The 26,266-nt window shown below is 38.1% G+C and overlaps 5 non-coding genes across 5 annotated transcripts in view; all 5 read right to left on the reverse strand.

Moving 5' to 3' along the window:
- The window catches only part of trnal-uaa (transfer RNA leucine (anticodon UAA)), an 83-nt gene extending 72 nt beyond the window's left edge, over window positions 1-11 (reverse strand). The window contains exon 1 of the tRNA in view: window positions 1-11. This exon is cut by the window's left edge and continues 72 nt beyond it. This is a non-coding gene — a tRNA (tRNA-Leu).
- Window positions 12-484: 473 nt separating this feature from the next.
- On the reverse strand, window positions 485-567 carry trnal-uaa (transfer RNA leucine (anticodon UAA)). The gene has a single exon. It is a non-coding gene; the product is annotated as a tRNA-Leu (tRNA).
- A 1,702-nt stretch (window positions 568-2,269) lies between these two features.
- trnal-uaa (transfer RNA leucine (anticodon UAA)) lies at window positions 2,270-2,352 on the reverse strand. Its single transcript has one exon. It is a non-coding gene; the product is annotated as a tRNA-Leu (tRNA).
- A 5,358-nt stretch (window positions 2,353-7,710) lies between these two features.
- Window positions 7,711-7,784, reverse strand: trnal-uaa (transfer RNA leucine (anticodon UAA)). The gene has a single exon. It is a non-coding gene; the product is annotated as a tRNA-Leu (tRNA).
- Window positions 7,785-8,084: 300 nt separating this feature from the next.
- Window positions 8,085-8,167, reverse strand: trnal-uaa (transfer RNA leucine (anticodon UAA)). The gene has a single exon. It is a non-coding gene; the product is annotated as a tRNA-Leu (tRNA).
- Window positions 8,168-26,266: the final 18,099 nt, after the last annotated feature.

The following is a 26,266-nucleotide window of genomic DNA, read 5'->3' on the forward strand; positions in this document are numbered from 1 at the left end:
GCCATCCTGGTGTGACACAAGGAGGTGGAGGTCACAGTGATTCCAGAGCTACTGGTTTACAGTGACTGAATCTCAATCCTGTAGCATGGGTAGAGATTTTTTTTCCATTAAAGATTTTCCACTTACACTCGGAATTCAGATAAAACTCTTACTTGTAAGCCCACTTGTAAGAGTTCAACGTGTTCATTGGATCTTAGGTCCAATGCCTTAACCACTCTGTGTAAAAACAGGTCTTGAGAGTCATAGTGACTGCAGTGCTACTGGTTTACAACAAGCTGAATTTCCCCATTACACATTGTTTTATAACTTAGCTATTCTGAAGGTTTCCGGTTGTGGCTGCTGCTCATTGTGATTTAGATGACACGCCATCACCAATCATCCTTGGCAAATGAGGAAGTGCCTCACCTATGTCTATAGTTTTGTTGAACTACAACTATGCAGGAAATCCGGTCCAGTGATATAGGTAGAGTTCAGCTAAATCTCTTACCAGGAGTGGGGTTCGAACCCACGAGGACATTCGTCCATTGGATCTTAAGTCCAACGCCTTAACCACTCGGCCATCCTGGTTGAGTGCAATGGGTTAAAGCTCCTAATAATTTCACAGCTACTGTTTTCCATTCAAGATTTTCCACTTTCATTGGGAATTCAGCCAAAGCTCTTACTAGGTCATCTGCCTATTTGATCTTAGGTCCAACGCCTTAACCACTTGGCATGACAAAAGGGGCTAGTGGGCATAGTGGTTTCAGAGCTGCTGGTTTACAAAAAGCTGAAATTCATTGTCATGGAAGGAGCATTGTTTGAGCCCATTCAGACATTTACCCATTAGTACTGCATTTCATTGTTTTACAACTTATCTATTCTTTGTTGTGTTGGCTCAGACCTGGTCACCTCTTGCTTGAATTTGCTTAAGTGATTTCATGTATTTCCTGAACATTCTCATGATTAATTTTCCCATTACATTTCGATGTACACATCAGCCAATACAGGAAAAGCTCTTACATGCATCAGGAGTGAGGTTTAAACCGACAAGAACATTAGCCCATTGGATCTTAAGTACAACACCTTAACCACATTAGTGTGATGAGATGAGATGGGGTCGTTTGTAAAATGAGCCATATTGTTTAAGCATTCATTGCCTGTGAGTACTGTTTACGAATCTGTGAATCAGGTAGATCCTGCTTTAAGAAACGGACATCATTAGTGGGGTTGTTTTGTTACATACAGTAAATGTTTTTTTATCTAATTCTGAAGATTGCATTTAGAAATGTTTCACTTGCATTAAAATTTAGCTAAAGCTTTTACCGGGAGTGAGGTTCAAACCCACATGGATGTTAAGTCCAACGCCATAACCACTCGGCCATCCAGAGGTACTGGTTTACAACAGCTGGATGAAAGAATTGCAGAATGGGTTTCATTTTGTTTTGGATCAATGGTTTCCTTGTAACGATGGACGTCTCCATCGGAGATGTTTCCATTTACATTGGAATTCAGCTAAAGGTAGGAGTAGGGTTTGAATGGCTCACTAAGCCCAACGCCTTAGCCACCTGACCATCCTGGTTGCTTAAGCTAGAGGATCACAGTACTTTTAGAGCGTCTTCCTTTAAGGAACAGCCATCATTTCCATTAGGGATGAACTACTATGTACATTGAGATGATAGAGATGAGCTAAATCCCTTATAAGGAGTGGAGTTAGAACCAACATAGAACATCGGTCATCTTTATAATTAGGAAGAATACATACTAATATGTCTGATTAAGAGAAATCACATTGTTTACAACCAACATTGGATAAATATAATGTAATTTCATCAGTAGTACCAAATGTGTTGACACAATCCCATGGGGTTCCTCAGACTTTGAGAACCGGGGCTCAATGCCACATACACAAATTAAGAGCTGCCGTTTTGTTAAAATCCATAATATCCAGTATATAGCTTAAAAGAACTAAAGTGATAGGAAAGTATAGTGTTTTACTCAAAATCTGATCATATAGAATTTCTTAGACAGACTAAATCACATTAAGTAGTAAGAAATCACAATGTTGTAGAAGGAGAAGGGTTTGAACACAGACATTTCCCCATTATAGTTTCATGTAGCTATACTGAGGTTTCTGATCATAGTTGCGATTTAGATGACACGCCATCAAGAGCAAGTCTGTTACTTACATTTTTTTGTCAAACCCTGCTGAACTACAAGTATATAGTATCCCAGGAATTATCTTTATTAGGACTTTGAACTCCACTTACATGCAGAATTTAGCTAAAGCTCTTACCAGGAGTGGGGTTCGAACCCACGAGGACATTTGTCCATTGGATCTTAAGTCCAACGCCTTAACCACTCGGCCATCCTGGTGTGACGCAAGGAGGTGGAGGTCACAGTGATTCCAGAGCTACTGGTTTACAGTGACTGAATCTCAATCCTGTAGCATGGGTAGAGATTTTTTTTTTTTTTTTTGCTTAATGGTTTCCATTAAAGATTTTCCACTTACACTCAGAATTCAGATAAAACTCTTACTTGTAAGCCCACTTGTAAGAGTTCAACGTGTTTATTGGATCTTAGGTCCAATGTAAAAGATTGGATCTTAAGTCCAACGCCTTAACCACTCGGCCATCCTGGTTGAGTGCAATGGGTTAAAGCTCCTTATAATTTCACAGCTACTGTTTTTTTTTGCCTGATTGTTTCTATGTAATCCTAACAGTTTCCATTCAAGATTTTCCACTTTCATTGGGAATTCAGCCAAAGCTCTTACTAGGTCATCTGCCTATTTGATCTTAGGTCCAACGCCTTAACCACTTGGCATGACAAAAGGGGCTAGTGGGCATAGTGGTTTCAGAGCTGCTGGTTTACAAAAAGCTGAAATTCATTGTCATGGAAGGAGCATTGTTTGAGCCCATTCAGACATTTACCCATTAGTACTGCATTCCATTGTTTTACAACTTATCTATTCTTCGGTGTTGGCTCAGACCTGGTCATCTCTTGCTTGAATTTGCTTAAGTGATTTTTATGTATTTCCTGAACATTCTCATGATTAATTTTCCAATTACATTTCGATGTACACATCAGCCAATACAGGAAAAGCTCTTACATGCATCAGGAGTGAGGTTTAAACCGACAAGAACATTAGCCCATTGGATCTTAAGTACAACACCTTAACCACATTAGTGTGATGAGATGAGATGGGGTCGTTTGTAAAATGAGCCCTATTGTTTAAGCATTCGTTGCCTGTGAGTACTGTTTACGAATCTGTGAATAAGGTAGATCCTGTGTTAGTGTCTAGACCTGCTTTAAGAAACGGACATCATTAGTGGGGTTGTTTTGTTACATACAGTAAATGTTTTTTATCTAATTCTGAAGACTGCATTTAGAAATGTTTCACTTGCATTAAAATTTAGCTAAAGCTTTTACCAGGAGTGGGGTTCAAACCCACATGGATGTTAAGTCCAACGCCATAACCACTCGGCCATCCAGAGGTACTGGTTTACAACAGCTGGATGAAAGAACTGCAGAATGGGTTTCATTTTGTTTTGGATCAATGGTTTCCCTGTAACGATGGACGTCTCCATTGGAGATGTTTCCATTTACATTGGAATTCAGCTAAAGGTAGGAGTAGGGTTTGAATGGCTCACTAAGCCCAACGCCTTAACCACCTGACCATCCTGGTGTCTTACTTAAGCTAGAGGATCACAGTGATTTTTGAGCTGCTTCCTTTAAGGAAAAGCCATCATTTCCATTAGGAATTTTGCATGTACATTGAGATGATAGAGATGAGCTAAATCTCATACAAGGAGTGGAGTTAGAACCAACATAGAACATCGGTCATCTTTATAATTAGGAAGAATACATACTAATATGTCTGATTATGAGAAATCACATTGTTTACTATTAACATTGGATAAATATAATGTAATTTTTTTCAGTAGTACAAAATGTGTTGCATTATTAAAATAAATCGAAATAAATTTTATATATATCTTTTTTAATTAATACAGCAAACTGAATCAACTGACATATGCTGGAAGCTTATTTTCTAAAAATGAAATAACAATGAAATTACATTAATTAATTAAATTTTACTAGTGATGTTTTGTCTAAAACGGACAACCTCACCGTTCTAAGCAGAGGAACATCAAAATCCGTTTCCACACTTCTATATAACATCAAAATTTCTCATGCTCACTGTCCACTTTATTAGGAACACCAGGCGAAAGAATAGCCAGGCTGGTCTGAGGTGACGGGAAGATCATGATAAAACCAACAACCACTCTTTACTACCATGGTGGGAAAGAAAAGCATCTCTGATTACACAAAATATCGAAGCTTAAGGGATGGACTCCAGCAGCAGAATATCACATCGGGTTCCAGTTCGTTCAGTCAAGAACAGTCTTCTGAAGCTACAATGTGGAAGCTTCAACACAACTGGAGAGAAACGTATAGCCAACCAGAGCAAAAAAGTTTTAAAGGAAATAAAACTGTCTCCCGGCTCCATTTCAAAGGATGATCTCATAGGAGAGATGATCATTTCTCACAGGGTCACCACCTTTGTTTAGTTTCTGGGATAATCCACGATCCACGTTCCCATAGTGGCAGAACTTTTCGAGCCCGAACACGTTCTATAAATAGTTAGGGAACAGTGTAGGAGGGTGGAGAGTGGATAAACCAACACACCACATCTGTTTCCTACTTTGTTGAAAGACATCCTCCTTCGCTGTCTCTGTAACTCCCTGGCAAACGTGTTCCTCAGGTTTGTAGCCAGGAGCGAAGCAGCTGTTGTTTTCTACTCGACTGCTTCTCATCAGCCTTCTTTGGCCCCCATACTCATCGTCCTCCGTTCTTTCGGGCTACTTCTGTCTTTATTTACTTTCTGTTCTCTTCTTTAAGCAAGTCTTCAGTAATCATATGTTAAATTAACCTTGGCTCGTTTTTTTTCATTTATGGCAGTTACTTGCCGTGGAAATATGAACACAGTCATGTTCGTCTCGCCGAAATGCAGTGATGCGCATTTGCAGTATGGATGAGCATTTCACGAGCAACAAGAGAGCATAGACTATCAAAAGTGGTCTATAACTTTTACACCTGATGTCAAGACTTCATGGTCCTGTTCAAGCTACCAAACGCCAGCGCCAAAACCCGCATTCAAAATCAGTCATGGAAGCATTTTCACCAAGAAAGCACACCTGATTATGTTATATCATGCTAAACAACGCTGTATCTCCTTATTACTAAGTCGCTCAGAATTGCCTTTGAACCGCCCGTGTGTTTGTGTTCACAGAGCTACACAGCTAACTAGTTTCTAACACTGCGATGAATTGCAAATGCCTCACCAACCCCCAGTCAAGGGCACTACTTGGTGTGTGGAACAAGGGATTCAACACCCTACATAGTGCACTAGCTTTCCATTTTATGGGATTTGTTTCAACCCCAGGACAATTAATTAGCTATTAATTAGAAAGCTTGGAATGTCCATAGCATTGACTTATTTGCAACAGAAGGACTGAATGAGCTAACACTATCGCTAGCCAATCGAGGAGTAAACGTACATTTGTACATTGTATGATGTAATCATGCTATGATACAGTCCCAATGGCTGGGACCTGGGGCAGCTCAGTGGCTAAGACGTTGCACTGCTGCTCAGAAGGTCCCATGTTCAAGCACCAGCCCCATGAATTTGCCACTATTGGGCCCTTGAGCAAGGCCCTTAACCACCAACTGCTCACATGTATAATAAGATAAAATAAAATATAAGATGCCATGGGAAAGGGTGGTTGGAAATGACTGTCCTTATTCATTTCTTCATCCATTTTTACATGCTTCTTTCTCCACCACAACATACTCACTCAATCATCATTTGCTTCCTTTAAGAAACAGCCATCAGTTGATTAAATTTACTTAACGGTTTCTATATAATTCGTAAAAATGTCCATTAGGAATTTTGCATGTACTTTGAGATGATAGAGATGAGCTAAATCTCTATCAGCAATGATTGGTTTTGGCTTCGAAATACACCTAGAGCATAATTATCAATGACAAAACATAATAGTCTAATATCAATAATTATCGATGCTTCTGCAGTCTGCTGTTGTGACCTACGTCATGGTAGTCAAATGTGAAAAAGATCAAAAGATGCAAAAGATCAATACACAGTAGAGTAAGGGCTAGGTAGTGTGCTGTTACAGGAAAATAACCAACAGTGTGAATCAACCTAAAGTTGATTAATTTCCTATAACTGCACATCAAAATGCCTTTTATTCTTTGCAGCAACAATTGATTATACTATAAAATGACGTCATATTTTATGCATTTTTAGTAACATTTAATATTATCAAACTTTGTTATATGTTTCATGTTATAAACCTCATTCCTTCATCAGCTTTTTATTTCTCTCTCTTTCTCTCTCGCTCTTTTAAAAGTAATAAAACTGAAAAAAAGGAAAGCTTTTAATGTTAATAAAAACAGCAACAACAAAAAAACAACCTTAATTGATACAAAGCCCTGAAACTGGAGACTCATTCCAAATCTTCCAAAATTCCCTGTCCAATCATCACATAGAAAACATCACCATCATCAAGTGTAAATCTTCTAAATTAAGGAATTCTTTAAAATGGATTATGATTAGGTTTGTCCTTGTTACTTTACAATGTGTTGCTATGGAAACAATAATCTCCTAGAAATAGTGCATTGCTAAAAAAACCTGTAAATTGACTTAAGGTCAGAACAACTGTCCAAGACGCTGTAAAAAATAAATAAATAATTAATAATAATACTACTACTAATAATAATATTAATAAAAATAATAATAATAATAATAATTAGAGCAATTCCAGTCATGGAAAGTTTGCATTGACCGCACCATCAGTTGAGACCGGGTTCGAGGGCCGTTCTGCCTTGTAACCCAGCTCGTCTAATACCACTCTTCATTCTGATTATGGCCTGTAACATTTTATTATTGTATTAAAAATCAGGCGGGGTAATGCCAAAGAGTGACCTTCTGCTGGAAAATAAATGATCAGGCACCTGGTGCGTTTCATATCATTTTAATAGGAGGCATCGTGCCAAGTCGCTTTGTTGTATGAATTCTAATGACTTTACAAGAAAGAAGACGAGGGAGACGATCTATTTTCTAACAAGCATTGTGAGTTTTTTAGTGGGCCTGATGAAATCACAGGACTGTTTTTTTTTTTTTTTTTTTTACACAAACCTGGGTCAAAAGCTAAACAAAACAAAACATAGATTACGATCGTTTCATTCGTGTATTCAATCTGATTTTATTGAATCTTGTGCTCAGGACTCCTATTCATAGATAAGTCCTCCTGAATATAATGAGATGCGAGGCGTGCTCTTGTCAAGGGTTCTTCCTTATGCCATCACTGTCACCTCTGGATTTTAGTTTACATTTAATTTTTTTATATATTTTTTTACATCCAATAATGATTATTGTTAACTTACTATAGAATACAATCAAACTGAATATTACTCATCAAACGTACATCATTCTATCTCTCCCCCTGGATGGGTTGGCAGCACAGGGCACAGGCACACATTTATTCAGAATTATTTTTTATATATGTATTTACATAAGTGTTTTGATCTATCTAAAGTACAAGAAGTTTTTTTCCCAACTTAAGGTTATCCAGTCAGAGTTCAACTGAATCTCACTGCCACAGAATTTGATTCCCATGTGTTTTCTACTTTCATCAGAATTCTGCGAATTCTTACCAGGAGTGGGGTTCGAACCCACGAGGGATTGGATCTTAAGTCCAACGCCTTAACCACTCGGCCATCCTGGTATGACACAAGAGGGCACCAGCTGATTCCAAAGCCGCTACTTTACTAATAATAAGTGTTAAAGAAAGAGCAGTGAATTAAGGTTTTTATTGTCTAATAGATTTCATTAGGTTGAAGGTTGCTGTGTTTCTAGCACGACTAAAGCCTTGCATTAGGACTTTTAATCAGAATTTAACTAAAACTCCCACCAGGAATGGGGTCACAGTGATTCCATGGCTACTTAATTTATGGCAGGAGCAGAATTAGTTTACACTGACTTAATGATTTATATGTAATTTCGATCAGAATATAAATAAAGCTCCTACCAGGAGTGGGGCTCGAACCCACGAGGACATGCGTCCATTGGATCTTAAGTCCAACGCCTTAACCACTCGGCCATCCTGGTGCTGCACTGTAGGGTCAAAAGGTCACAGTGATTCTAGAGCTTCTTTTAAGGAAAGGCCATCAATTGTAAACCAAAGTTGCTTAATGGTTTATATGTAATTTTGAATGTGCAGTAAAGATGAGCTGAATCTCTAACAAGGAGTATAGGGGTTAGATACAGAATGAAACATCAATCATTTTTATAATTCTAATCATTCCAATCAGGTCAGAGTAAGCCCCATTTTATGCTAAAAAAAAATCCAGTGTCCAACTATATAACTTTATTTGCAGAAATGCCTTGTTGAATAAAGACGTCAGAGGTTAGAATGGTTCGAGCTGACTTGAAGGCTATGGGAACCCACATAACCACTTTTTACAACCATGTTGGGCTGAAAAACATCTCATAGCTCTGTGGGAGAAACCAGAGGCCCAACTGGGGTTTGTGACTTTACAGTATATTTGAAAAAATGAAAGACCCGACAATTAATTCTCCATCTAAAGTAAGTAAGATATAAAAAATATGCACAAATTTTAAATAATATTAATAATATTCATGATGAATTATTAGTGCAGATGCTGGATGTAGACTCGTCTTTGTGACTCTGGACCTTGCCTGAGCTTGAACTTCAGGAACTTAGTAATTTTTTTTTTTTATTCGATTATAAAATCAGTGCTATTTTACAACACGCATGGTATAAAAGTGATGGTATAAAACCACAACGAAATGTATAATAAATATACCAGCTGTTCCTTCAGTCTTCCAGTCTCCGATAGTGGAATAATTAACACTTCGTCGCACGACCTACAACACTGGAGCCGAGTCGAACAGAAATGCTGGCAGCGATACAAAAACACCTCCAGTCTCAAGAAGCAGCTTTTAACCCTGATTTTCTAAATATTGTCGCCGAGGCTCAAAAGGGAAGGAAGAAAATACTGTTTATTCCGTTTAATTGACTTCTAAAGCGCAGAACCGTTATTTGTAGAAGTTGCTGGGAGCCAATTTGAATGGTGTAGTTTTATTAAAGGAATTTAAAGCGCCAGGTGTAGATTTAATTGAGTCAGAAACACATCTGCTCGTCAAAGGATTTCGGTTTTAATCTCGTCTTCATTACGGCTGTAGGCCCGTCGCTCAGTCTGCTTGTTTGTCTGAAAGTCTGTCTATCTGTAATTCTGTGTATCCTCCTGTGTATTATAATATTGTCTCTCTAGCGTTATGTATCGCACCTCGTGATCGTTACAGGAAGCCCGGACAGGTTTCGCTCGTTCATGAGATGCTCAGTAAAAACAACTGACCGTTTATTTTCTATATACGCCAGCAATACCGAGTCGAGTCAAGATTGCAGCAGCAACAACATTTAAAGTGAAATTTCCCTTTAGACAAAATGATCGATCCTATGATGCATATGTATGACATCTTTTCATTTACAACATAAACTTTCTAGCTGAAATTTGCTACTGATTATGGTTTAATGCACAACAACAAAAAAAATGTAAGAAAAAAAAATCATGTTTTGTCATGTGTAAACCTCGCATTAAATATTTATAGAGACATTAAGGAGAAAAATAAAGCAATATCAGGAGGTAGCCCGGTGGCTATATGGTTAGCTCGTGCCTCCAGGGTTGTAGGTTCGAATCTCGGCTTAGGTCTGTGTATGGGTGGAGTCTGCTAGTTCACTCGCAGTTATACACACAAATATACGGTGTAGTCTGATTAGTGCTTCCAGAATGTGTGACCTGGGATAGTAGTATACATTTTTTACCTGTCAAATACTGTGGGGTTGCATTCCAAATGTCATACAAACACCATGACACCATGTCATCACTCTGTGTCCGGGTCAAATGAAAAAGTAAATGAAAAGAACAGAACGTTAAATTTCTACTTCTGTAAATTTGCCCAGTGTTCCCAATATCACGCTCCACTGCCACATTAGCACACTTAGCTTCTACCGCTTAGCGTGCACTGTGCTGTTTGGGACACGTCCTGAAATCCTGTCTGGAAAACCTGTGCCGAGACATGCTCCCAGTGGAGGACAGTTTTTTTTTTGTTGTTGTTTTTTTAGTGAGAAGGGGGAAAAAAACACATTTTTTTACCACCTTTTGTTTTGAATGTTTGTTTACTTAATCAAAAAATAAATAAACAAATAAAATGCTGAGGTTATGGAGTCTCATGATGCCATGTGCACCAATAGTCATGTACGTAACAACTGCTTACTGTGTGTATTTAGGATAATGTATAAGACAGGTTTTCTTAAGTTGTTACATCACGTAGAACATTACACATACTGTAGAACTGCATCTGGAAGTAAAGGATCCCAAACTACAGAAGCAAATGTGAGACGATGAATCCGGCATATGTTCTGATTGACTACATGGGATAAACGGAATGTTTTTTTTTTAGATTTTTCTTTTGTCCTTTGTCTAAACACACAAACACACACCTATCTTAACTTCCCTTTTCCTTTCTGTTCCCATAAAAAGGGAAAGAAAATGAAAAAGAGTGGACATATGTGATTTTAAACTGCATTGTGCATGACTAATGATGGAAACATCTTAAAATCACTGCTGCAATGTCCTTGGGAAGGCGAATGAATTTTCAGCAGAATAATTAACTTAATTAACAAATCTGCATGCATATTCATCAGGGCCATCGCCGTCTTTCCAGGCTCGCTTGATGAACGCGGGCCGTGTAATAGCGGCCTCATTTACATTCCCTCTCCTATTGTCGTTTATGTGGCTCGGCGATGGCGAGGCGCGGGTTCGAGCGAGGGGAAAGCAGACCTTCTCGTATGCGCATATATATCACACTGTGCTGTTATGCCAGACTGGGGAATTGATCGGTCGGTTGTTCGGATCGGCTTAGAATCGATGTAAGACCCTGTGAATGGGCCCTTGTGTGTGAGAAAGGGGGTGGGGGGGGGGTGTAGGGTGGCCGTCTGTGCCCTCTCGGTACCACCCCCACCCTCCCGGGTGGGTATTTCTTGGCATGGTTCCCACCTCGTAAAAGTCTCCTGGGCTGTGCTTCTCTCTTTCATGTCTCTGTAGGGCAATCTTTAAAAGCAGCAAGGTGTGACGGCACCGACTGGCAGCTTGGCAGCCGTGCCTGAGGATACCGGCGCTCCTTCATCCGTGCCTGGACACCCACCGCTGCCCTTATTGCTTCTATACATTAACGACTGTGTGCATGGATTTTATCTTGATCTGAATATATATAGTATGATTGCTTTTTATTAACACATGTATTGAATTCTTGAATTCTGACTGGTTGATTAATTTTCCATAACTGCAGCTCTGACAGTTACACTCTCTCATGTAACCTGAACTCGCACCTTATCACTTCCATGGTAACAACATGTTCACATGTCATAAGAATCAAGTCTATAGAATCAAAACCTAGGAATAAATGCCTTAAATCTAATGATTATGAATATAGTAAACGTTTCTGCCAGGAGAAAACTTTATTAAACACTTTTGGGAGGAGTCTCACAGTGTCACAGCTTTTCTGCTACACATAATTTTTTTGCCCGGAAAACCCCATAATGTATCTTCATTATTGCAATCCATTTAAAAAAAACATGATGTAACATAGGAGTGTGTGCAACATAACTAAAATCCAGAACAATGGGTGAGTGGGTGGATCTTATCGTTAATGCAAATTGGTTGCATAGATATTTTATTAGAATATTTTTAATCACATTTATTCATTCATTCCATCCTTCATGTTCTATACCACTTATCCTGTAGAGGGTTGTAGGGGCCTGGAGCCAATCCCAGGAGACTGGGAAGAGCCTTAACAGGGAGTCAGCCTGGACGTGAAGTCAATCCATCGTATGGATACACACACACACACACACACACACACACACATACACACACACACATACCAATTAGCCTAATATGCATGTCTTAGGACTGTGAGAAGAAACCATAGTCCAAGAACATGCAGATTTCTATAAGTCTTCATTCAGTGATGTTCATTCAATATCACATCATTAAATCATAACAGAATGCCTTCATAATATATACAAGGAGCGTTCAAGTGAAACCGGGACTTTTTAAGAAAAAGAGATTAAATGTGTAAAAACGGTTGACATTTACAGAAGACTTCACGCACAGTGCGGTGATGAGACTCTCAGCCACAGTGCAAACATTTTAAAGAATGCCACACATCTGTGAATGACGACCTCGCTCCAAGCCATTTCTACATTAAAGGAGTTCCTGGGAGGCTAGTGTATCAGACATCAAGCAGGAAGTCCGATCACATCCAGCATACTGGGAAAACTTTCTATCTTGATGGTGTCCAAGCACTGAAACCCTGTAAGATTTTAAGATTTTACCCTTTAACTGTGTTCTGTTGTTCTGCGCAGTCCCAGTTTGAATAAACTAGCTTTGTGTATTAACAAAAAGAAACTACGGTATGAAGGCTCTTAGCATCGTCACATTCTGACACACTACAACAAGCTGTCATGGTGTAAAGCGCTGTAACAGCAACTCAAAATAAAACCTGGAGAAAAAAAAATCAGACAACAGTAACAAACAGACTTCTCACACACCCGTCTGGATGTAAACAGCTTTATTATCCAGCATATCCTTGTGCTGTGAAATTGTGTTAAGCGTAATTAGCACGTTGATAATAGATGCAGGATTTGCAAAAGAAAACACTGTTTTCTGTTCAAATTTTCACATACCTTCTCACTAATTAGTTTTTTTTTTTTTTCTTCCAGAAATTTCCACTTACTCCAAATATACTCATTCAGCTGACATGTTAGTCAGGTGACAAGACGAGAGATACGCGACTAGTTTTGCTAGCAAGCGCAATAAGTCACAAGATCAAATTAAGTCCTCGTGGTGGTTGTTAATATGTGCCTCAAAATGATATATATATGTAACTTACAGGGTCAGGTTGTCAGCCCAATGCCCAATGGTATCTGAACACCTTGATGCAACCTTGATCTTGATTGTTGTTGCAGTCTTTCTCTATTTAATTTTCTTCAAAAGATATTACAAGTCAACGTCATTTCATCAAAGAAAATGAACATTTTTAAAAACAACTTACCAACAACTGTGTGCCAACATCTGTAACAATAAATGAACGTTGCCACGATGTTTTAGATGATCGAACGTTCCACTGTGAAACTTTATCATATCTCTGAACACTATTAATTCATTTTTATTAATTTTACTGACGCGACCTTCTTAAAAACCAGAATTGCTTTTTTGGGAGAATTTTTTTGGGATCATATCCCTTCCTTAACCTTGCCCCAGAGTTAGAAATCTGGAAGTGTTGTGCATGACACCGGAGCCATGATCCGACCGCTTGCTTCATGTCCGAAACACCGGCCTCCCAGGAACTCCTTTAATGGCGTTAGGTCAGGACTGTATGGAGGATGTGGCAGTAACTCCCAGCTGAGTTCCTGTAATGTGCATGTGTTGTTGGTGAATGATTGTGTGTACAGTTCCCACAGACAGATGCGTCTCCTCTGCAAGCTGGTGACAAGTTATCAGCTGATTTTTAAGGATCAGGCACTCCACTGTCTTAATTTTCACAGTAACAACTGCTCTAGGCTCTGATTCACCTGGGTCGAACCACCTTACCATCACTCACGGGTGTACGGCCTTCCTTAAAGTGTTTCCACCAATACATACATTTTACTGCAGCTTAGGGTCTTATCACTCTACTGTGTTTGTGTTTTATGTCCTCATGCATGAGAAATTTGATCACTTGAACGCCCTTTGCACATAACGTGACATAACTTTACACACACACACACACACACACACACACACACACACACACACACTATAATAATGATTTGGTTTACCATCATAGCTCATGGATTCTGAACTGCGACCCAAACACAAAAAGACACATTAGCCCATTAGCGTCAAACAGCTTAGCCTTAGCCGATTCATGAGCAAACCAGACCTCAGCTAGGCAAAACGATGGCAAAGGAAAGTAGATTAGGATGGGCTATCTCATCAACAATGGTAAAAATGAGGGATGTTGTCAGGATTTCCATTGGTGACCCATCTTATGAGCTACAATTGTGCAGAATTCAAAAAACTGTCTATCTGTAAGAAAAAAAAGGGATGTAGAGCTAACCGGTTATTAAGGCTGTAATTGTGGATCACTGGACATCTGTAAGTAATCATAACGACTAAAGCACATTTTATTAACGAAGACTAGCATCTGCATTTGTTTGCATTAAAGGTTTTAGTTTTGGAAGACAAATTTTGTGAATGATTATAATTATTGCTTTAAATAATTCTTGTATATCAGTTCAAGCTTCGAAAGAGTTTGTAACTCTCCTTTATAAAGCTTGTTCGTAAATAGGATCTTCTGCAGATCATTGAGAAAAGTATCCTCGAACATTCCTGGGAGATTTCTAGCTTCGAGTAAAGTTTAGGTGTACTGTAAATATAACCATCAAAATATGATCCAGTAAAATTCCTGGTATAAATACATGGTGCTGACGGTAAACTCCTGGAAAAAAGGATTCCCTCTTTTCCACTAAATTGAACCAGATGTTAGTTCATGTCTGATGTTATAGTGCCAGCTCAGAGCTGGGTAAATATCCAACTTTCTGAGAACTGGCTTTGTTTTTCCAGGGGCTAGAGAGTCACGTCATAACATCACTGTGTACGTCTCTTCTTTCTCAGCAATGTTAGAGGCAATGCTATAGTGGGAATGCTAGCACTAGCAGCAATGCTAGCTGCAACGATAGTGGCAATGTTAGTGCTACCATCAATGCTAGCTGCAATGAAAGTGGCAAAGCTACTGCTAGTAGGAATGCTAGCGGGGATAAAAAGCTAGCCTTCAGCACAACAACAACAATGGCGAACTTCAGCAAGGCTTTACAAGCAGTTCTGGTGGTTTTATCATTACTAGAAAGCATTTAATCTGTCCATTGCAAATTGAGTCCATTTTTTAAAAGATGGCGGTCACAAACTTTTAGTTGGTCGTAATAATCCTGCACACAGCCCCTGACATAAATGTTGATGCTGCCATGGAACTGTTTTTTTCTGTCGGAGGGTCAGTGCTCTGGATGTCTGAAAACAAAGAACTGGTGTGAAATTGCTCCGAACTAGCTCTGGAACTGCCTTGGTGGAAAAGGGTGTACTTGATGTTTCTCAAAAGGGTTTAGAACTTCATAAGAAGTTTCTGCTTGCAATCATTCTGTGTAAAGCCAACGTATTTCCTAAAGAGATTCTGCTTAAGGTATAGCACATAATACTCACTCACTTTGTCTATAACGCTTTATCCTGTATTCAGGGTAGCGGCGCCCCTGAAACCTGTCCCAGGAGACTTAGAGTACCAGGCAGAGTACACCTTGGACAGGGTGCCAGTCCATCGCAGGGCACACACTCATTTCCACACTACGGGTCATTTGGGAATGGCAATAAGCCTAATCTCTGGGTTATTGGATTATGAGAGAAACCTGGAGTACCCGGAAGAAACCCACCAAGTACAAGGAGAACATGCAAACTCCATGCACAAAGAGATGGGAATTGAACTTGGAGCCTGGATGTGCAAGGTGACAGTGCTAACCACTACACCACCGCGCACATACAATGCATATGTTTAAATAGTACCAACAGTTCACACAGGTTTCTCAGTAGTTCTTTTGATGATTCAGGGGTTCCGTGCTTGATGTGAAACAAAGAAAGTTTTTTTTCTGGATTCTTTGATGGTAGTTGGGGTTCCTTAGTTTTTCCCAAGTGACTTTTAAAGAACCTGACATGATCTTACACAGAATGTTAAGATCTAAAGATGAAAGTAGATGGATCCTGCTTTTAACTGTTTGTTTTTCTGACAGCATTTATGCGAAATACCAACAGTCTCCAAATTCAGGCCGCGATCATTTTGCTTGTTTTATTTCCTTTTTTTTTTTTTTTTTTGATCAATGTGTAGTCATGCAAACTGCAGTGTTTTCAGAAATCACTCAGGCGTAGCGTTGTGTATTTTTTTTAGATGCCTCACAGGAAGTACACATGCGGTGTGATGACTAAAAAGACGGCTACTAAAGGAGCCTCAGATTTGTTATTTTTTCCTGCTCTAAAAGCACAGAGGCTGATTTAGAGAAGGTAGATAGTATTTGTGTTTGTGTGTGTGTGTGTGTGCGTGTGTGTATACGCGTGTGTTATTGATGAGTTGTGCGTCTGCAGCGTTTGATGCCACTATTGATGACAAAGTTGTGCAGAAAGTCATGAAGCCACAGAGGAATTTGATTACCTTCATCCATTATCCGCACAGTGAGCGACAGAGAAGCTCGCCATCTGTCATCCGTTTCATTTGCATCGTCAACACCTGCCCTGCCTGTTTACGACTCTCTCTCTCTCTCTCTCCCTCTCTCTCTCGCTCTCTCTCAATTTCTCTGTCTATATGTCAGAAGGGATTTCTTTTTTTTTTTTTGAACATGCTTTTAATGAAATAATTTATGTTTTTCATTGGCTTTATAAATATAGAATCATGCTATTTAAATAAACGCAGGCACTTTACGTATAATGATGAAACATTCACACCTTGCGCTCAGAGAATGGAGACAGTGATGGGAAGAGAATTCACTCCTGAGAATTGTAAACCTGTTTAATAATTTAGATCCAATTCAGTGACTTCCGATGCAGTTCGTTCTTTAAAAAGCCATGTGATGACAATTTGTGTGTGAACAGGTTAAAATGGCAGACAAAGAAACAGGCCCGGTGATAAACAGTGTCTTATGTAATTGCAATACTTCAGGATTGCAGGATTAAAGAAACAAAGTACGATGTTTATTGTATTGTTGAAATTTTCATGCTAACCCATTTAAAATTGGTTGGAATTTATAGAAGACATCAGGAGTGCATGAGTTGTGCATTATCGTGCATAAACATTGTATTGGATGAAATATTTAACATTCAACAGTTTACTGAGAAATCTAGTAGTTGTACAAGGAGTTTTTACAGAAACCATATTTACAGCAGAGAAAGTGGAAATTAAGTCAATTATTTGTAGCAATGGAACGAGTGTGTTAACTGTGTGAGTTTTCTTTCAAATAGGCCCTATGCAGTGTCGATGCTGTGTTCAGAAAGTCAAATTGTAAAGAATGATTCCATCACCCAATAATAGAATTTGATATAATTAAATACTTATTGAATAACTTGTGTCTATAATACCGTAATACAGAATTGTGCCAAATTTCTAAAGTATCTCCAACACTATTATTATTATTATTTATTAATGTTTCTAAAACAATTAAAGATGCTCCTATAAATTTCCCTACTTATATCAATCACAATTTGCTAGATCTTTCTGTAAAACTATGCCAGAATACTAAAAGTATATTTAATTCTATAATAGAAATTGTTTTTAACACCAAGGTCTTATACGTGGCAGCACGGTGGCTTAATGGTTAGCACTGTTCCCTTGCACCTCCAGGGTCCGGGTTCAATGCCCACCTCCGGGAATGTGTGCGTGGAGTTTGCATGTTCTCCCCGTGCTTGGTGGGTTTCCACCACGATTCCCAAATTGCCTGTCGTATGTAAGAGTTTGTGTGCCCTGTGATGGATTTGTACCCTGCCTGGTGCCCTAAGGCCCAGGCCATCCACAACCCTGTATACAGGATGAAGTGGTATAGACGATGAGTGATCTAATGCATGCATAATATTTCAATGTTTCCAAAAGGTTCACTAATTCTGTAATACACACATTTCTTGAAATACTAATACTTTTCCAGAAGTTTTTCTAAAATTCTAATAGAGAACTTTTTACCCTACTATACAGAAGATGTTTCTCTAAAACATAATATAAAAAGTTATTGCAGTTCTACACTATTTTAAGATGCTTCTCTTATATTCTAATATAGATATTTCTCTAATTTAGATTCTAGAAAGTTGCTGTGATACTAGAGTGTTTTCAAGTGTTTTTCCTACAATCTAATATGGAATTTTTTATTATATTTTTATTCATATTATAGAAAGTTTTTGTGAATTTGTAGTTCGATACTTGTATATAATATAGTTACAATGTATAGATACAATGTAGTTTCTGTTTTTCCCCCTAATAATACTCATGTAAATGTTTCTAGAGATTTTTCTTATTCTATTAAATAGCATTGTTTCATAACAATGAAATATTGTACATAAGTGTACAATATTTCTAAACACTTAAATGCATGTTAGATATTATACTATAGAAGTTTCTTTCATTTAAAATATACAAAGTCCTTGTAAAACTTGTAGCCACAAGAACATTACAATATTTACTATTATGACATATTATAATGAGGCTACCATAAAATCTCATTAATGCAACACAAAGGTAAATAAAGTGTCCCTCAGAAGTACGAAGTTTCTCAATTTCTCTATTACAACAATATCAATATGTCTAGAATAGTATCTAATGCTATAATACAGACTTTTCCCTGATATTATGATGTACATATACTTTATAGTAAAATCCCCAGTACTATAATCCTATTATTAAAGTACTAATAAGAATTATAGTGCTAAACTACATTTTTATATCATAATATAGATGTGTAAAAATTGTTTAATTCTATAATGAATTGGTAATACTAGAATATCTCTAATATTTGTTTAATTTTTAAAAACAGTTATTTCGATTTCTCTGAAATCACGGTACAAACATTTCAAGAAAAGTAATATTACAAAAAAAAAACTTCTACTAAAGTAATACAGAAAGGTGTTGAATATCTTAATTTTTTCCTAGATGTTTCTAGAAGTTTCTCTAATGTTGTGTACGTGTTACACATGTCCCTTGTAGTGTAATATGGATTTTTTTTTATCACTTTCTCATAGTAATATAATACAGAAATGTGTCAAAGATTGCGTCAAAGATATTGTGCAAGTTCTAGAAATGTTTCAAATTTTCGAATGTAGTTTTTTTACTATAAAACAGAATTTCTTCTATATATTTATATCTCTAATACTGTGATACTGAAATTGAGTAATTTAAATGTAATTAAATGTAATAAATACAACTTTCTAACATTATAATATATGTTATAATATATCTATAATACAGTAAAGTTAAAGTTTCTCTCATACTGTAGTCTAAAAAAGTTCTGTAACTATATGCTTAAGGCATTAAACACATTATTATACATATTTATCAACACGTATTGCAAAGTTTGTAGCGCATTAAAGCGCATTAAACTTTTAAAGTTTGAATAATCTTTAATAGTATTCATTAGTTATCGTTCTGTCTCTATTATTATATAAGTTTGCCTGTTTATAATGAGTGTTTTAAATGTAGTTTTGGACTGAATTTAGTTGGGAGAAAAGTAATGCTATAATACTGACACTTATAAAAGTTCCTCTACAGAGTACCGTAATATTGATGTTGCCTCTTCATATAATAAATGCTGCTAAAAGTATGTATTTTCTATATTTCTATGTATTTCCATACATCATTTAAAACGTTGCATTCATTTCTATCGTCTCGTTAAATTACCTCGCCCAGCACCCCAGTTCTAAATTAACCCACCGACTCTCGACCAACTTGCTTCACTCCATGGTTTTTCTTTTTCAACCCCCGCAACATGAAAGCAAGTAAAAACATTCTGGCTTCATCCTGCAACGTTCCCTCGCTCCCTCCCCCTCAGATCCCCAGGTGGTGCAGGCGACTGTGGGGCCCATTAGCGCCTGAGTCGATGCCTCCAGCAGGCCATGCGTGTCCCGCCTGACGCATTTTTGGATCCCAACCAAGTTTTCTCCTCACCATGAGAAGACAGCTCGGTCCTCCCAAATCCAACGTTCCCAGAGGAACAAGGGGGGGAGAGCGAAGCATCATGGGATTGCGATGAAGGTGCGGCATTGGACAGGATGGGAGAGGTGGCGAGTGGAATATTAATGGCTGTTTAAAGTCACGAAGGGTTTTTAGTGATGGAGAAGAGCAGCTCCTGGGAACATTTGAGCATTAAAGTGTGGTTGCAGGACAGGAGGAATGCGTGAATGCAGCGTGTGCCATTGGGACAGTTCAAGTGATCAGTGTTAACATGGCTTATGGTGAATAAAAGAAGCAATCTAAGTGAACCTAATTAAAATTATTTAACAGATTAATTTTATTAGAATAGTTCATTTTACAAATTTCCTATAAAACGTATGTTTATCATCTGCCTTTTCAGACGGTCCATATTCATCACAGTTACATATCACAGATTACTCTATAAGTGAAATTATTATTAGGTCATTTCCTTTCATCGACAACTCTGTAATATTTTTGTCTACTGTTTTTTTTCCCTTCACGTCCCACTTCGCCAAACAAACAACGCAAACGTGCTGTACACGGACGCAGGAGTAGCACATATGGTAATTTAGACTTCATACCTTCACTTTGCGACACTAAATGACTTTGACTTTGTTGCATTTGTTGCAGCAGTGCACGGCTCTGTGACTATTAGAATAAACACACACTCCCATCTGCCAGAGGTTTTAGGTCAAGAACACCTGAACCTTGAGAAACGCATCGACAGCGTAACACTTAAGGCAAATGTGTGGGTTGGGAGGAATAAAGATTTTAAAAATTGCAGTTTTACAACCATTAAATGGATTCTTCCCGCATTGCCATTACCCCGTATGTAAATGTAGTAATACTCAGCTCGGGAGAAGAGAAGGCTTATTTTTGTACTTTATTCGTAATGGCTATTTTCTGCTCGGAACTGTTTAGGATTGAAGTTCTCTTTCTTTTCTATATAGATACAAATCAGCTTTCTATCCTTCTGTGTTCCGTTTGTTTTAACCATCTGAAAGTAAATTTCCATGTTCCATGATAAACAGTTATAATACATTTCTCTATGACATTTTGTGCCTTTTAATTTAAAAGATTGTCTTGTTTTTGTCTTGATGACTAAAAATAGATTTTTGGTGACTTGGTGGTGCAGCAGGTTGTGTCGCCTCCTCACAGCTTCATGTTCCTTGATTTGATCTCGAGCTTGGGCTATTGTTGTTCCTTCTCTCTCTGGGGAAAACTCTTCATGTCTTTATTTTCTGAAACCTCGGGCTGATGGGGGCACAATTTGACAGGCTTTAACAACACAAACCCTTAACGTTCCCAAGACCCACCAACAGTAATGTTCATGTTAACATTCCACTACCTTGTTGCTAAATACTGTTTTAAGAAATATTACTACAGAAACTGATGTTGTACGAAATTAAGCTGGAAATTCTTTTATTTTTTACTTTTCAGTAAGAGATCTCACTGGGTCGTGATGGGAATGCCCCTTCATGGTCAACTTCTGGAGGATCATCAGACATTTCCAAGCCAAATAGACCTGTCTGTCTAACAGGTCCTGGGTCTGCTCCAAGGTCTCCAGTGTGCTTTTTTTTGGCTTTAGTGAGACTGACCAGGGGGCAAATAAGTTTATTATTTATTTTTATTAATCTTTGAGGGGTTTAGGCATTCGTTTTATCTGTAGATACTGTACAACTAGATCTGTTGTTGCCTGCTGTGGAAAGACTGCTGTCGAGTTGATAAAGTGAAGCTTTGGAAAATTTAGATATTTATACTTGATAGTGGGACTTAATTGTGTAAAGCATAGAGAATGGTATGAAATTTGGAAATTATTATGTCTAAGTATGAATCTTTGGATTTAACTTTAAGAAGCTTTGGAGTCGATTGGATTTTGTGTAGCTGTGGAATTGATCAAATGAAAGATTGGATTTGTATATGACATTTTGAGTTGATTTCATTAATTTTTAGAGTTTAGATTTGACTGTATGAAGCATTGGAGTTGATTTTGTTTAGCTTTAGTGTGGTATATGAAGATTTTAAGGTGTTTGTGTAAAGTTTTGAACAAGCAGTTGGTCGAATGTATTGGTGGCTCAATTAGTTAAGGTTGTGGGTTACTGGGTTACCGACTGGAAGGTCAGGGGTTCATGTCCCAGCACCACCAAGTTGCCACTGTTGAGCCCTTGATCAATGCCCTCACCCCTCTCTGCTCCAGGGGTGCTGTATCCTGGCTGACCCTCTGCTCTGACCCCAGCTTCCTCACTTCCTAAGCAGTTCACTGTGCGGTAAGGTACATGTGACAAGCAACTGAATTATATATGTGATTTTCTTTGATGTTTTGCAGCTGTTTATTTGACGCTTTGATACTGTAAAGGTTTAATTAATTGTAATCATGGAGATAATTGTGTAAAGGCTTGGAGTTGGACATGAAGCTTGGGGCTGATTGATTGTTGATTGAATTGAATCTTTGGAATTGACTATATGAAGCATGGAAATTAATTGCATGATGCTTTGGATTTGATTGAATAAAGCTTTAAATGTAGCCTTGTAATTGTATTTCCACCTTAACCACTTCCTATTTTGAAGGCATTGACTATTTACCATAGTCATTATCTTCTTGTAAACAGAAAATCACATGCATACAAACAACATAGTTCTAGTCTCAGCCATCGAGCCTCCTTCTCTTTCCTTCTGAGTGCATCTAAACCCCTGAGCTGTGACTCTGGAAGTTTCTCTGCTGTCCTCAGGCCCGATGCCAACCTGACCTCGCTCTGCCATGCAAATGAGTTCCTGGCTGCTAGTGTTGTGTCATCTCCTGGCTGTCACCTGCACCCTCCCCTCCCACGACGCGCTGCTTCCACACTTCTTCGGCTCCTTAAAGCCATCTAATTAAAACGCTAAATCCCCCCTTGCATCCCTTCCTCCCCTTTCTCTCTCTTCTACATTCACCCCCATTCCACAAGAGAAATCATTATTAGGAGTTTAATGGGGAGATTTTCCCGGCCCCGGCCATCTGTGGCCCGCGCAGAACTGGAAATTTTGGGAAGCGCCCACGATGTGACGAAAACTGGCTGTTTTTCTTTTTTTTTTTTTTTTTTTCCCCTCATTCCATTATGCAGCTGAAGGAGGTTCAAAAGCACTAAATCACCATTATGAGGCCAGAACATTTTTCACTTTTAATCACCCAGATTGATATTAACAGCCTATTTATTTTAGCTGATGCCTCCGAGGGAATCTGTTCTAGTTTCAGACCGAGTGTTTGCCCTGACAGCATTTGCTTCGGTTTCGACTACGGATCGAATGCATTTCTCAGCTTGTCCAATTATCGTGGATTAGATCATAAGACACAATGTTAATGCTGTGCATTTGTTCAAACTGAAACTAAATGAATATTCTAATAATTAACTTCTCTCTCTGCATTATTGACTCTAATTATACACAAAAATTTGTTTAAACTGCCTTTACATTTAATCTAACATGATAGTCAGAATATGCACATGACGCGAACACTCCATGATAATGCGGCTAGTTCAGTGACATAGTTTAATGACCCCGGCTATTATTGTAAACTTGTTAAAAATGTCAGTATAAATCAATATATATCAGGATTATCAGCTTATATGTAGCATCTAGTTAGCATTTCCAAATGTGAAACAAGATTCTTAAAACCTACAGTACATGTCTGGCCATGTGGCTATCTAGCAGGCCAATTAAGTTAATTAAATTACCTTTGTTCATTATTAATGATTAAATCAGCAAATTTCTGGGTGACTACATTTAAATTTCAATTTTGCTAGTAATAAATAAATTGTTAAAAATATCAGTGTAAAACAAGACCTAAATCTTATGTCTACTGGTGACTAATGCAAAGTCAAAATATATACATAAATAAACTTAATTTAACCTACATGTGGCGTTTAAGTCAAAATGGCACTTTTGATTGTACAAAATAAGAAAACAGAGTTATGAGAGTAAAATCTTCCTTTTCTTGATATAATTCCCTGCTACACTAGAACTTGGTTACCATCAAGGTGGGTTTTGTCAGCAAGGCGGAGCAATGACTGCTTCATAATTGAAACACTGGCCTCCCGGGAACCCAATGTAATGGTCCAAACATGTAGAAATGGCTTGGTCAGAGGTCAGGACTGTACAAAGGATGTGGCAATAACTCCCAGCCGAGTTAATGTAACATGCTTGTGGTGTTGGTGAATGATTGTGGTGTACAGTTCCTACAGACAGTTACGTCTCATCTGCAAGTTGACAACAAGTTGAAACAAAGTCCACTTGTTAAACGTTTACAGGAAGAACTCCACTGGGTTCCAGGCCACCTTGGCCAGGATTGTTTGACAATTAGTTTCACGCCTTTTTCTTTTTCTTTTTTTTTTTTTTACAAGAAATCGAATTAAAAGTCTTAGTTTGACTTGAGTAAATATAAAGTGTTAATCCAGAATATAAACATATGTAATGAGCAAGTGGTGTAATGGATAACTGATAGAAAGACAGATTAGTATATTCTAGGTTCCATTCTTGGATTGCTTTGAAGTAGTGGTATAATTATCTGGGTTGCTGATCAGAAGGTCCACCAAGCTGCCACCTTTAGGGCCTTCAGCAAGGCCCCTAACCCTGTCTGCTCCAAAGATGCTGTATAAAGGCTGCTTCTGTGCTCCGGCCCTTTCCTGAGATATGCGGAGAATAGAATAGCATATGCTGTAATGTAAATGCTTCCTCTTCTATATTATATGTGTATATACTATAATTAATATACCACTTGATTGCTGGTATAGAAAATCAATCAGTAGATTTCATCTTAATGCAAAGTGGAAGTACAGTTATCATCTGGAAATGTGTTATTTTCTTATAACAGCATAGCATCCGAGTTTAATTCACTTAAATCTCAGCTGTCTGCAAAACATTTTATTCATTAAATCAAAATATATATATTTTTAATTTTCATTCAGAATCAAGAATTCAGCAGCACTATAGTGTAATTGAAGCTAAAGCACACTTTATTTTAATTTATATTACATAGTTTTCTTTTTGCACCACACACTCCTACGCTAAAGTGAGCCATATGCTCTCGTACACTTTCTGTTCATCTAATGAGCAAGACAGAGAGACAGTCCATGCTTAACCTATGAACCATAGGAAAGGACCTGTGTATGCCTGCCAACGCATCTCTCTAGGCTCCCTCCACACACACATACAAACACACACACCCTGAGAGAGCGAGAGAGAGAGAGAGAGAGAGAGAGAGAACCTCCTGTTAGGAGTGCAGCTGTCACATTGCCTCTGCAGTGCAGATCTGAAGACGTGAGAGGGGAAGTGTGGTGTGAAAGGCCTCCAGGTTCTTCAGTCTTCAGTCATGACTCCAGGGACACACCTGCTGAACACACACATATGCACACACACACACACACATGCACAACTTGAGCAGGCAGGGCACACCTAGTAGGTCTTCACATCCTGTTCAAATGCATGGCACTGTGCCCAGTGTAGAAGATTAGACAACACTGACTCATTCTTGAACTTCTTTACATCTCACAAACACCACACGCCTGGATTGTCCTTATGAGCGCTCATTAAAACTTGAAAGTTGAACTTTTAGTACACTCGACTGATCTGACACAAGGTGCTAAAATGTGGAGTCCAGTCTGCACATAGTGGCGTGTTTTTCTACCCTAACGCAAGCGTTCTGTGAGGTTACAGCTACTTACAGTACAGCACTAAAGCATCACAATGTGTCAAGCAGGGCAACTTGGACTGATATTATACAGAGAATTGTCTGACTTAATAAGAAATGTATAATTAAGAAATCTAAAATGGTATTTTAAACAAATACTATCTACATAGCAGAATGAGTGTTTAGAATAAATCTTTATAAATAAAACATTATTTTGTCATCCATACTGACACTGAAGTTTACATGGCACATTCTTCAACAATAAAAGATTTTTTTTTTGTGTGTGTGTGTGTGTTATACATGCAACTTCTCGCCTGCTCATATGCCTGATTTTTCACTTTGTTTTTTTATTCCCAGTCACATTCATATTTCAGGTCGTTTTCTTTCTTTCTTTCTTTCTTTCTTTCTTTCTTTCTATATAATTCTCATGTGATTTGGATGTGATGTCACTGTTCACACCACGCAGTGCTAAAGAAAAATAAAAGAGTGTCCACCTGGTGTGGTTTGTTGTAACGATGAAGGCATGTGATTAAAGGAATGTAATGATTAGTATCATGCTTTTCTTATTCCTTGATAACGGTTAGGTTTGTCTCTATAATATGTGTTGATGCACAGAATACCTGTACAGAACTGAATATTTGTAAAAACTAGGCTATATATTTCAATAAAATAAATAAACACTGTATATAGTGTTTATTTATTAAATTTGCGGTATT

The sequence above is a fragment of the Clarias gariepinus genome, chromosome 25, assembly GCF_024256425.1.
Source record: "Clarias gariepinus isolate MV-2021 ecotype Netherlands chromosome 25, CGAR_prim_01v2, whole genome shotgun sequence".
NCBI lineage: Eukaryota > Metazoa > Chordata > Actinopteri > Siluriformes > Clariidae > Clarias > Clarias gariepinus.